Here is a 12,419-nt window from a genome sequence, read left to right as displayed (position 1 = left end):
CAGAAATAATAAGAATCAGCCTAGAAATAAACTAAATTGAGACTACAAAAAATGCTAAAAGTCCACAAAATAAAAAGTTGTTTTCTTTAAAAGATAAAAAAGATAAACCATTAACTAGAGTAAGAAAAAAGAGGGAGAAAACCCAAATAAATAAAATCAGAAATAACAAAAGCGACATCACAATGGATACCTCACAAGTACAAAGGATTAATAGAAACTAGTATGAACAACTATATGTCAAATAACTCAAAAACCTAGAGAAAACACATCAAACCTACCAAGGTTGAACCAAGAGAAAAGAGAAAACATGAACAAACCGATAACAAATAATTAGGTTGAATCAGTAATAAAAATATTCCAGAAAAAGAACAGTCCAGGGCCAAAAGGCTTTACTACCAAATTCTACCAAACCCCTAAAGAAGAATTAATACCAATTGTTCTCAAACTATCCCAAAACATTGAAGTGAAATTTTCCAAACTCATTCTATGAAGCCAACATAACCTTCATATCAAAACCAGACAAAGACACAGCAACAAAAACAAAAATAAAACTATAGGCCAAATCTCTGGTAAACAGAGTCAAAATCCTCAAAGAAAATATAGCAAACTTAATCCAACAATATATTACAAAGATAACATATCATGATCAAGGTAGGTTTATCCTAAAAATTCAAGGATGGTTCAAAATATGCAAATCAATAAATACATTATATCAGCAGAATAAAAGGCAAAAAACATATGATCATCCTAATAGATGAAAAAAAATTAAAATTGAACACCACTTCATGATTAAAACTTGCAATAAATTTGAAATATAAGGAAAGCCACTCAACATAATAAAGGTCATATTTGACAAACCTAAAGTAATGTCATACAGAATGGGGAAAAGCTGAAAGGTTTTCCTCTAAGAACCGGAATATGGGAAATGTGCCCACTCCCACAACTCTTATTTAATGTGGTCCTAGAAGTCCTAGCCAAAGCAGTTAGGCAAAAGAAAGAAATAAATGGCATACAAATTTGAAAGAAGAAAGTCAAATTGTTGCTTGTTGGAGATGACATAATCTTATATATGACAAAGCCCAAAATGTTTAAAACTGACAAACAAATACAATAAAGTTGCAGCAAACAAAATCAACATAAAAAATTAGTAGTGGTTCTGCACATGAACAGTAAATAGCTGAAAAGCAAATCAAAAGAAATTCTGTTTATAATAGCTATAAAAATGTAAATGCCTAGGAATAAATACAATAAAGGAGATGAAAGGCATCTACAAGGAAAACAGTGAAACACTAACAAAAAATAATTGAAAAGGACACAGACAAATGGGAAGACATCTTATGCTCATGGATCTGAAGAATTAATATAGTTAACATAAAAATATCACCATAAGAAATCTACAGTTTCAGTGCAAGAACTTTCAAAATACCAATGATATTCTTCACAGAAATAGGAAAAGAAAAACTTAGAACTTGTAAGAAACCACACAATCCCTGAGTAGCCAGCGCACTGCTGAGGAAAAAGAACAAGCTAGACACATCACAATAACAGTCTTTTAAATGTATCTCAAAGCTGTAGTAACCAAAACAGCATAGTACCAGCATAACACACACATAAACCAATGGAACATAATGTAGAACTCAGAAATTAATTCACTTATTTATATAGCTAGGCTAATTTTCTTACAAAGATGACAAAACCGTTTATTGCCAAAAAATGACACCCTCTTCACTAAATGGTAACAATAAAACTGTATATTCATATACAGAGAAACAAACTAGACCCCACCTCTCACCTTATATAAAAATCAACCCAAAATGGATCAAAGACCTAAATGTGAGACCCAAAACTATTAAACAACTAGGGAAAAAACAAAACAAAAAAAAAAAAACACTGTATGAAATGTTTCAGGACATCAGTCTGAAAAAGATTTTATGAATGAGACCTCAAAAGTACAGGCAATGAAAGCAAAAATTATACAAATGGGATTATATCAAACTAAAAAGCTTCTACACAGCAAAGGAAAGAAGAGTGAAGGGACAAGCTACTGAATGAGAGAACATGTTTGCAAACTATTCATTTGACACGGGATTATTACCCAGAAGATATAAAGAATTCAAACATTTCAATTGCAAAATAAACAATTTAAAAATTAACATATTTTCTGAGCAGACATTTGTCAAAAGACATTTGTCCAACAAAAGATGAATGAATAAAGATAACATGGCACACATACACAATGCAATGCTATTCACCCATAAAAAGCATGAAATCTTGTCATTCATGGCAACATGGATAGAAGTGGAGGACATCTCATTATGTGAAAGAAGCCAGGAGCAGAAAGTTACACAATGCATATTGTCTCTCATATGTGGAAGCTAGAAAACAATTTACCCAATACAAGAAAAATGTAGAAAAGGATACTAGAGTTTGAGAAGCGAAGGAGGAAAGGGTGTATAGGGAAAGGTTTGTTAAAAGATACAAAATTACAGCTAGATAGAAGGACTACCTTCTAGCGTTCTATACATCTGTAGTATGATATAGTTAACAACAATATATCGTATAGTTTCAGGTAGCTAGAAAAAGAATATTAAATGTTCCTGACACAAAGAAATGATACATGATTGAGAGGAAGGATATGCTAATTACCCTGATCTGATTATTATATATTATATGCATGGCAACATCATTACGTACTCCATAACAATGGACAATTACTACGTGTTAATTTTTAAAAAACTAAAATAAATAAAATTTACAAAAAAAGGAGTGAGATTCTTAAATCAACGTTATAGAGTCTAAAATTAGGCAGAAGGTCATGAAAGGAGCATGAAGCTAACCTGAATATCAGCAGTAACTAGGTCACCACCTAGAGAAAAACAAAAAGCTTTATACTTCATCCTGTATGGAGAAGCATTCTGGTAGAACATGTTATAAAATACTGAGAGAGACACTTGGAGGTTCAGGAGGTATTTGGGTAAAATCCAATGAGGCAAACCATAGAGAGCAATAAGATACTTGCTACAAATATAATGGAAAAGTGTTAGGATCCAGGATGTATAAAGAATTTCTAAAATTCAAAAATAAAACAATAAGGAAGCTGATTTTCAAAATGAATGAATAAATTTAGTAGATCCCTTAACAAGAGAAAACAAGAGTGGCAACAAACATATGGAAAAGCAATATATATCTCATTAAAAAACTTTCAACTGCAATGAGACATAATTTGCCACCCACAGCTTGACAAGAATTTGTAAGTCCAAATGACTATTAGGTTATAGAGCAAAAAAATACTTATATAGTGCTAATAGGAATGAAAATTGCTTCAGAAACTCTACAAAATGTATTTGCACTATCTAGTGACATTGCAGGAGTGAATCCTATGACCAGCGTTACAACTACTGAGAGACTTAAAGACATTCTTGACTCCTATGCCCCAGAAAAAAATGTTCAAGCATGTTCACATAAAACAAATAGCTGAAATAATTCCAAGTATCCAAGATAAGTAGATGCTTAAATAAATTGTGGAATAGTCATACAATGAAATGCTATATAAGAATAAAAGAATTAATAAAACAATGTACAGCATCAACAACAGAATGTTAAGTGAAAATATTAAATTGCGAAAGAAAACATATTTAATATTCCTTTTATATAGAAATCAAAAGCATCAACAAATATAAATTTTGCACATATTGTAAAAGTCATCAGAAACTCAGGAAACAGAAATAAAACTCCAGCAGATGAGGCAAATAAACTTGGGGAAGATCAGGCATGGGCTTCAGCGTTAAATATAACGTTCTATTTCTTAAATATTGAGGGCTGGCATACTTCGAGAATTTTGTCATTCTTTACACATTATACATGTATAAAACATTCTCTGATATAATAAATATTTAATCAATCATTATGAAAGAGAAATAATACACACAAAAACTATAGCTTTGCTTGTTAAATGCTTGTTTCTGACTATACACTTCTACTTGTTGATTAAATAGTGATTAATTGGTGACAAATAATCGAATAATGAATATTTAGGAAGAAAGTCAGAAACAAATAATAAAAACAAGAGAGTGGGAGTGATATAGGGAGGGGAGATGGGGAAAGGAAGGAAAGAGAGAATGATATAAAGAAGAAAAACTTTAAAAAGAGAGGGAGAAAATGAAAACTTGTCAGAGATGTATCATTATATGTTAAACTGTGTTACAAGTTTCTGCATGTTTTATTTAACCCTCATACAAAAACTGCAAGGAAGGTATATTCATTTATAACTTAAAGATGGGAAAAAGTCATTAATATTAAATATCCAAATATTAGGGAAGGAGGATAAAAGGGAGGAGGCAAGAAGAGTGGGAGATGATAAGGTCTGGCTCTGTGTCCCACCCAAACCTCATCTCTAATTGTAATCCCATAATCCCCCAATACTGAGGGAGGAACCTGATGGGAGTTGACTAGATCATGGAGGTTATTTTCCCCATGCTTTTGTCATGATAGTGAGCTCTCACAAGAGCTGATGGTTTTAAAAGTGTTTGATAGTTCCTTCTTCATACACGCTCTCTTGCCTGCTGCCATGTAAGACATACATACTTTCTCTTCCATTATGATAGTAAGTTTCTTGAGGCCCTCCAGACATGCAGAACTGTGAGTCAATTAAAGCTCTTTTTTAAATGAATTACCTAGTATCAGGCAATTCTTTATAGCAGTGTGAGAATGAGCTAATATAGGAGGCAATGATAGAAAGAAATATGGAAGAAAAATGTGAAGGAAAAAATGATAGGGAAAAATGAAAACAGTAGGAAAATATTCACTAAAATAACATTTTTATCTAGCAGTCTTTATGAAAAAAATGCATTTTAAATAAATATTCTTTTGGAATAGGAAATATAACTTACAGAACTATAGCCTTATGTGTAAAATTTGTTCCACGTATCTGTGAGACAAACGCACAGAAATTTTTATTTTCTATGTTTTGAAAGTGTGAAGAGAAACAGTAGTTGAGTATCCTGCTAAAGATCTATGAATGTCTAATTCATAGCTTCTTTGGATAATGGTTTCTGGCTTACTGAACTCTTAGGAGTAGTTTTCATAATTAACAAGTCCCCCTTAGGAAGAAATTTTGGATAAGTTTGATTCACTCATTAAAAAAATGATTCACTCACAGATAAAACACTGATGCTCAGGTGTTTAAACTTCTTCATGCTAGCAGCTGAGCTGGACGAGAATCCACTATATATTGTTCAACATTTTCAAATTCTTCATAAGTTCATCTTTAGATGATATTTTCCTTTGGTATAAACTCTATATTCATCATAGATTTACAATTTACTAACTTTATACAGAATTGAACAAATTAATGGGATTAAATATTTTACTGTGTTTGCTGATTATACCGATAATGTGTTGAACAGGAGGAGAAAATGCATGAATATTCAAAAAGAAAAAAGGATATTGTGAAGCTATGTAAGCAATTGAAGATTTGCTCAATTTCACACTTCACCACTGGTGTTAGTGTCAGTAGCAAGTTCAAATCAATTCAGCTCAGACACAGATGCTGAAAAAATGAGTCATACTGTTGGGTTTAATGGAGAGATAAGGACATGCACTTGGTGGTGCAATTTTGAAATCAAATGTGAAGACAGACACTGTCTGTCCTTTGCAGTTTGGCTCTAGTGTGGGACCATAGGTCATCATAATTTGTCCTCCGCTCTGTTGGTTTAATCAGCATTTTACAACAGTGGTAACTAGCTTATTTTAGTATTAATTGATAGTTGCTTTGAAACAAGCATTTGGATTTTTTAGATCCTGTATTCTATTTTATTCTTTCAATAGGCACATTCTGAGTACCTAACGTGTTTTATCAGCTATAAATCCAACAATGCAAACATGAGTAACACGGCCCCGCTCTGGAGACTACTGGGAACACAAACACGGGGAGGTGCATCAGAAAGAGGTAAGGACGGTAAGAGGGGGTTTGAAAGGAATTCTGTGGGAGAACAGAGAGGTGTGCCTAATTATCCCTGTGAGAGTTAGGAACAGGTACATACTAAAGCCCTTGAAATGTGCTGGCAAGAATGTAAAAAAACCTCTTTAAGACCGAGAATTTTATTATCGCCATCTTCATATAGAAACTGAGCTGAGACGTTAAATAAAACAGCCCATGTCACAGATTGTTACGATCTGGTAGAGTTTGGTCATGAACTGTAGCCTAGTTATCATTTATGTGTTATCACTGCAAAACTGAGGGCATAAAGACTCTCCAACATGCTGCCCATATTTGCCCTGATACAGTGCCCTCTACATAGTAGACATTTTATAAATATCTACTATGAATATCTAGATGAATGAATGCTTATGCCAGTAGCCTCCCTAGCAAGCATTCTGCAAAGTTTTGATGGCCCTTTGAAAACCTCTGTGATCACTCTTTGGATTTTCTTGCCAGTAAACTCATGACAGACAGGAAAGCACAACTAACCATGTGCTTTTGTGCCCCCTTTGTTTCTAAAAACCCTCTTCCGCTACATGCTGATTGAATATTTATCTAGATACTATTATGTAATAAATTCCACAAGTATTTGTTGATTGTCTACAATGTGCCAAAAATCATGCTAGGAAATACAAGCACAGCATGGAACAAGAGAGGCTTAGTGTTTCTTTCCCTCTCAAAGTTTATATTGTGATGGGCATTATTATTTACATTTTCTATTTCAAAATAAATTTTTATGTTTTTGTTAAAATAAGTAGGCATGACTTTTATAGTTTAAAAAGATTTTTGTGAAAACAAAATTCTACTCTACATTTTTAACTGTTTTTATTTGTGCCTTCTATATAACAGAGTAGGATCTGAGTTTCAACACAAACATTGGAGTAGAGACATATAATTATTGTTACTGTGTATACTCCCTGAGAGCTTATCAAGTACAACACACTTTGCAGATACTTTACTATCCCTCCTCTTACCCACGTCCTGAAATACAATAGATTCATGTATAGAAATGCCTGCAATTCATTTTTTTTTTGGTTAATTTTTAGATCAAAAGAGATGAGTTGATATTTTTCAGACTAATTGCTTTAATAAATGGTAAAAATAGCAAGCAGATTTTTTTTCTAAACAAAAATTGCTCTTAATCACATTAGCCTGAAGTGCAAATGGATCTGAAAAAGAGTATTTAGCACAGTAATATCAACAATAAAAACTACCAGGTCTCACAAGTGTGTTAAGTAATCTTTAGGTGAAACACAATCAAGGAGGCATTCTTAAAATAAATAAATAAATAAATAACAGATTCAGAAACGCTAAGAAACTTACTCGTAATTGTTACACAGTTAGTAAATGGCAGCTCTGTTTTTATTCAGTTGGTTTTCATTCTGGCATTTTTTTTTTTTTTTTATTTCAGTGAGTAGTAATCATGCCTTTATTTTAAGTATCTGACACCCTGCTAGGAACTGAGTTTTCTGTGAGAAACAAGACAATCAGACATTCTTTCCTCATGAGGTTTACTGTCAAATGAGGAGACAGTCAATAAATAAATATAATAAGTACAAATCTGGATATGTGATTACAGAGGTAAATTGGGTTATTGGAGAAAAGAGAGTGAAGGAGACCTGCCTTCGATTGCTGAAGAATTCTCTGAAGAAGTGGCACTGAAGGAGAGCAAGAGAGAGTTAGAAGGAGCCAAGCCCTGAATAAATTTTGGAAAGAAAATAGTGCATTAGGTCTAAAGTTGAGAAATCCAGTGTTCCTGGCACATTGTGACTGAGGGGAGCATTTCAGTGGATACATTTGGAAATATCATGAGAGAGAAAAATCATACTGGGCTTCATACACAACAGCAACAATTTGTTTTTTATTTGAAGAGTAATGGAAAGCTATTAAAAGATTTTTAGTTGAGGGAGAAGATAAAATGTTTCATTTAAACAAATGTCTGATTATTACCAAGCCCATACCACGTGCAATAACCCAAACTGTCTCTGGATGTGTAATGTGTGAAAGGACTTTGGAAAGCAGGAGAAACTATGCAACTGCAAGGTGGAAATGATAACAATAAATGTTTCACCTCCTTATTAGGGAGTATTCAGCTAGTTTTCAAAGGGCTATTTTAGTTTGTATGGTTTGGGGTTTTGCTTCTGCATGGCAATGCAACATACTTCCCTTGCACACTTGCAATGTAAAATATACAGGCTGGCCCTTTAGACACAAGTAGCAATAATATACCATTTGCTGAAAAAAGTTGATGATGTATTGCATGAGAAAGATGAATTAAGAAAGCACCTCAGTAAAACTGATGCTTGCATCAGAAATAATTAGTACCCTTAAGGTAAGGGAGCCCAAAGAACTGCAGAGGAGGAAGTCCACCCAGCCTTCAGATAGATTCCTTCTGATTTTTTTCAGTGCATTTATGTTTTGCTCTTTTGGCTTATATTACACTCTTTCTTGCTATGGTCCACTTGTGGACAAAGGTTTCTGACTCTTGAATAAACTCTGAAATCCTTTGCCTCTCCACATTTAGCTTGATTTCCTACAGTTATTTTAGTGACTCTCCACAGAATGCACAATTTAGTGAGAGTGAAGTGCTCTCATTTATTTATTTATTTAGAGAAAGGTTCTAGCTCTGTCACCCAGTCTAGAGTGCAGTGTCAATGATCACAGCTCATCACAGCCTCCACCTCCAGAACTCAAGCAATCCTCTCACCTAAGCCTCCGGAGTAGCTAGGACTACAGGCACGCACCACCACACCTGACTTTTGTTTTGTTTTTGTTTTTTAATTTTTGTAGAGATGGGATCTCCCTAGGTTGCCCAGGCTGATCTTGAACTTCTGGGCTCAAGTGATTTTCCTGCTTTGACCTCCTAAAATCCTGGGATTACAGGCATGCACCACTGCACCAGGTCTATTTATTTATTTTTTGAAGAAATGTTTTCTGCACTTAAAAAAAAAAACTTAAAAAATTTCATATAAACACAAATGAGGAAAGAGTACAATGAATCCCATGTTTCCATCACATAGTCTCAACAACCATCATTTTTCCAGTCCTCTGGTCTCTATCCCCTTCCCACTGTCCTGTCTGCTGGAGTATTTTTTTTTTCCATTTCCTGGAGTGTTTCAAATTAAATCTTTGACGTCATAATTATTTTACTTGTGAATACGACAGTATGTATCACAATCTACTAGATTTTTTTTTCTTCTGTTTTTATCACTTTCTAAACTCAAGATATTGCTAAAAGTCCTGGAGATAAAGGTTAAAATGAAGGAAGTTTCTACCAGCTCATAACTGGAGTACTCAAAATCACTTCTTTTGATCCATTGGCTTTGGGCCAAGTCCTCACTTTCTTTAAGTGAAATGAGATTTTCCCTGATCTCAGTCTCTCATATAAACTCTTTGTTAGACTGAACCTTTTTTTCTACATTTTCCAGTCTTCACTGAATCTTTGAAGAAATCTATCTCATATTTTTAAGTGTCATATGGGTTTAATGGAATGAAATATCAGTTAGAGCTACTGTGATCAGGACTGGGAATGTGGTAGATTCATGAGTTCTTAAAGTGGCATGGGTGAACACAATCTTGTCATCCATTGAGATCTGCTGAATATTTACATTTAATAAAGTTTTCACTTGAACCTGGTGGGTGGAGCGAAGCTGAGGGGCTGTTCTAGGGATGCATTTGAAAGAATCAGTGAAGACTCCTGCCTGCCCAGTGGTTGTGACCCATGGCAAGCAGTGACAATCTGATGTGGCATAAATATCAAATGGTGACAAATAACTCTGACATTTTGTCAGAAGCAAAGACATGACTCAGAACCAAAAACATGGCTTAGATGAGTGTCAGTGTTTGGTGACAAATGGCTCAGTTCTGACAGCATGCTTCACTGCATAGACTTTCATCCATCAAAGAGATTTTTTTTAAAAATCACTGAACACAAAACACCCAACTCTCAATATCGGGTGACATTAGATGGAAGGTAAGAAAAAGGCAAGTGAGAAGCAGCGACAAAGACAGAGAGGCTGAACTGCAAAAGAGTGACTCTCATTTTATTTTAAGAATCTCATTTTTCATCATTCTCATACTTCATAATTCAGAAGTGCATTCTGCTGGTCCCCTCCTGAAGATAAAAACAAAGAGTGCATGGAGGGGATGTTCGAAGTTGTCAAATGAGTCCAAAGCTGATAATCAAAGACTTAACACTTGATCTATGCATTTTTTGCAAATACATATGTTATATATATCATTTATATATGTGGAATGTACATGCTTATTTGCATTGTTTAAGAAAACTTGCTAAGCTAATAGCACAATCTACTAACAGCCGAGTTTAGTAGATGATAGCCGTGAGATGCACATCAAACTTTGAATTAGAAAATCTGAGTATGGTGTTTCACTTCTACAAACCACTAGCTGTGTGAGTTAGCTTTCCAGAATCCTGTTTTCTCATTTGTACCTGAAATATTTATTGAGCACCCTTAATGTGACAATCACCATTCTTGACCCTGCGATGCAGTGAAACACATGAAAGAAAGGCGGTTCCCACTCCATTGAGATTCCAGTGGCATGATATCAAAAAGAATGAATAAAATAAAATAAAATAAAAATGGCAAGGTAATTTTATCATTACTTACTATGTATAAATAAGGTAATTTGAAAATGATTAGGCCATGATTGAGAACTGAAATAATGTACTCAAGATAGGATGGAAAGTAAGAACTCTGAAGTGGTAATAGTTTTGCCTTAATTTTAATAATAAGAAGTGTCAGTCATGAGATGACCACAATTAACAGGATTCCAAAAAGAAAGAACACTACAAGTAGAAGGAGAGGGCATGGAATATTCAAGGAATAAGCTGAAAGTCAGTGTGAACATAACCTCCCTGCCATAAAGTTAAATTCCCAAAATTAGATTTGGTGAACATTGTATCAACAGATGTGAAAGTGTTTGTTTCCTTGTGGAACATAAGGGTCTTCAAATAACTTCCTTAACACACACATGAAGAAGTATAATTAGCATGTTAATTTATTGAGTCAATAATCAATTACATCCTAAAGGTCAGAGCTTACAGGGACATAAGACCACACTGAAAACATTTTCTAGGGCATTCCTTTATTCAGCCACCAGGAAGTCCTGGTGTTGGGTCTTGTCCTGACACAAGTGTGTGCAGGAGTGATTTGCCATAAGGCGTGCGATATGAGAAGGAGCCACACATAATGTTTAAAATTTGATATTTGCTTTCTTCTTTTTCAATGCTAATCAGCGTTTGACTTATTGTTGTTTTTGTGGGTAGTGATCCTACAGTTTTCTGAGACATATTATATAATCTGGGTGTTATATATCCTCATAAATGCTGAGACTCAGTGTTAGTATTTTTATTGAAGGCATATTTAAGCTTTTACCTGTCTCTGGTTTCTTTGCCCCCATTTAAAACATCCTTAACATGCTGCTTCAGTATACTTCCAACCACCAGACTTAAATCATATCTTTTCTCTTTCTCACATCACAATCTTTCAAAGATGTCTCAAAGTTACAGGCATAATTCACTCATCACTTAGTTCCCCAAAGTATCTTAAGTAAGCTCCAAACACTGTAGTTGAGCCTGGTGATTCATCATTAAAGATGGTAGACACTGTTTCCACCATCATGGAGATTTTATTCCAGTAGAATAGATAATATTTAAACAGCAGTAATAATAATGACAATAAGGTAATATTGTGTTAAAAGTAATATTCCACTAAATATTAATAATCTAAGGTAAAGCCCTCTAAAACATACTATAATGTTAATATGGTTTGGCTTTGTGTCCCCATCCAATTCTCATCTTGAATTATAATCCCCAAGTGTTGAGGGAGGGGCTTGGTGGGAGGTGATTGAATCATGGGGGTGGATCTCCCCATGCTATTCTCTTGATAGTGACTTCTCAGGAGATCTGGTTGCTTAAAAGTATGTAGCACCAGTTCTGTGAAGAAGGTCAATGGTAGCTTGATGGGGATAGTGTTGAATCTTTGTTACTTTGGGCAGTATCGCCATTTTCACAATATTGGTTCTTCTTAGCCAAGAGCATGGAATGTGTTTCCATCTGTTTTTGTCTTCTCTTATTTCCTTGAGCAGTGGTTTGTAGTTCTCTTTGAAGAGGTCCATGATGTCCTTTGTTAGTTGTATTCCTAGGTATTTTGTTTTCTTTGTGGCAATTGTGAATGGGATTTCACTCATGATTTGAAAAACAACAACAACAACAACAACAACAAAACACTTAAACTTCATAAGGTCACAAAAAAGAGCCCACAAAGCCAAGACAATCATATGCAAAAAGAACAAAGCTGGAGGTATCATGCTACCTGACATCAAGCTATACTAAAAAGCTACAGTAATGAAAACAGCATGGTATTGGTACAAAAACAGAGATATAGACCAATGGAACAGAACAGAGGCCTCAGAAAGA

The sequence above is a fragment of the Cebus imitator genome, unplaced genomic scaffold (genome assembly GCF_001604975.1).
Source record: "Cebus imitator isolate Cc_AM_T3 unplaced genomic scaffold, Cebus_imitator-1.0 Scaffold459, whole genome shotgun sequence".
In the NCBI taxonomy this organism is placed as follows: Eukaryota; Metazoa; Chordata; class Mammalia; order Primates; family Cebidae; genus Cebus; species Cebus imitator.
Note: the sequence above shows the minus strand (reverse complement) of the source record.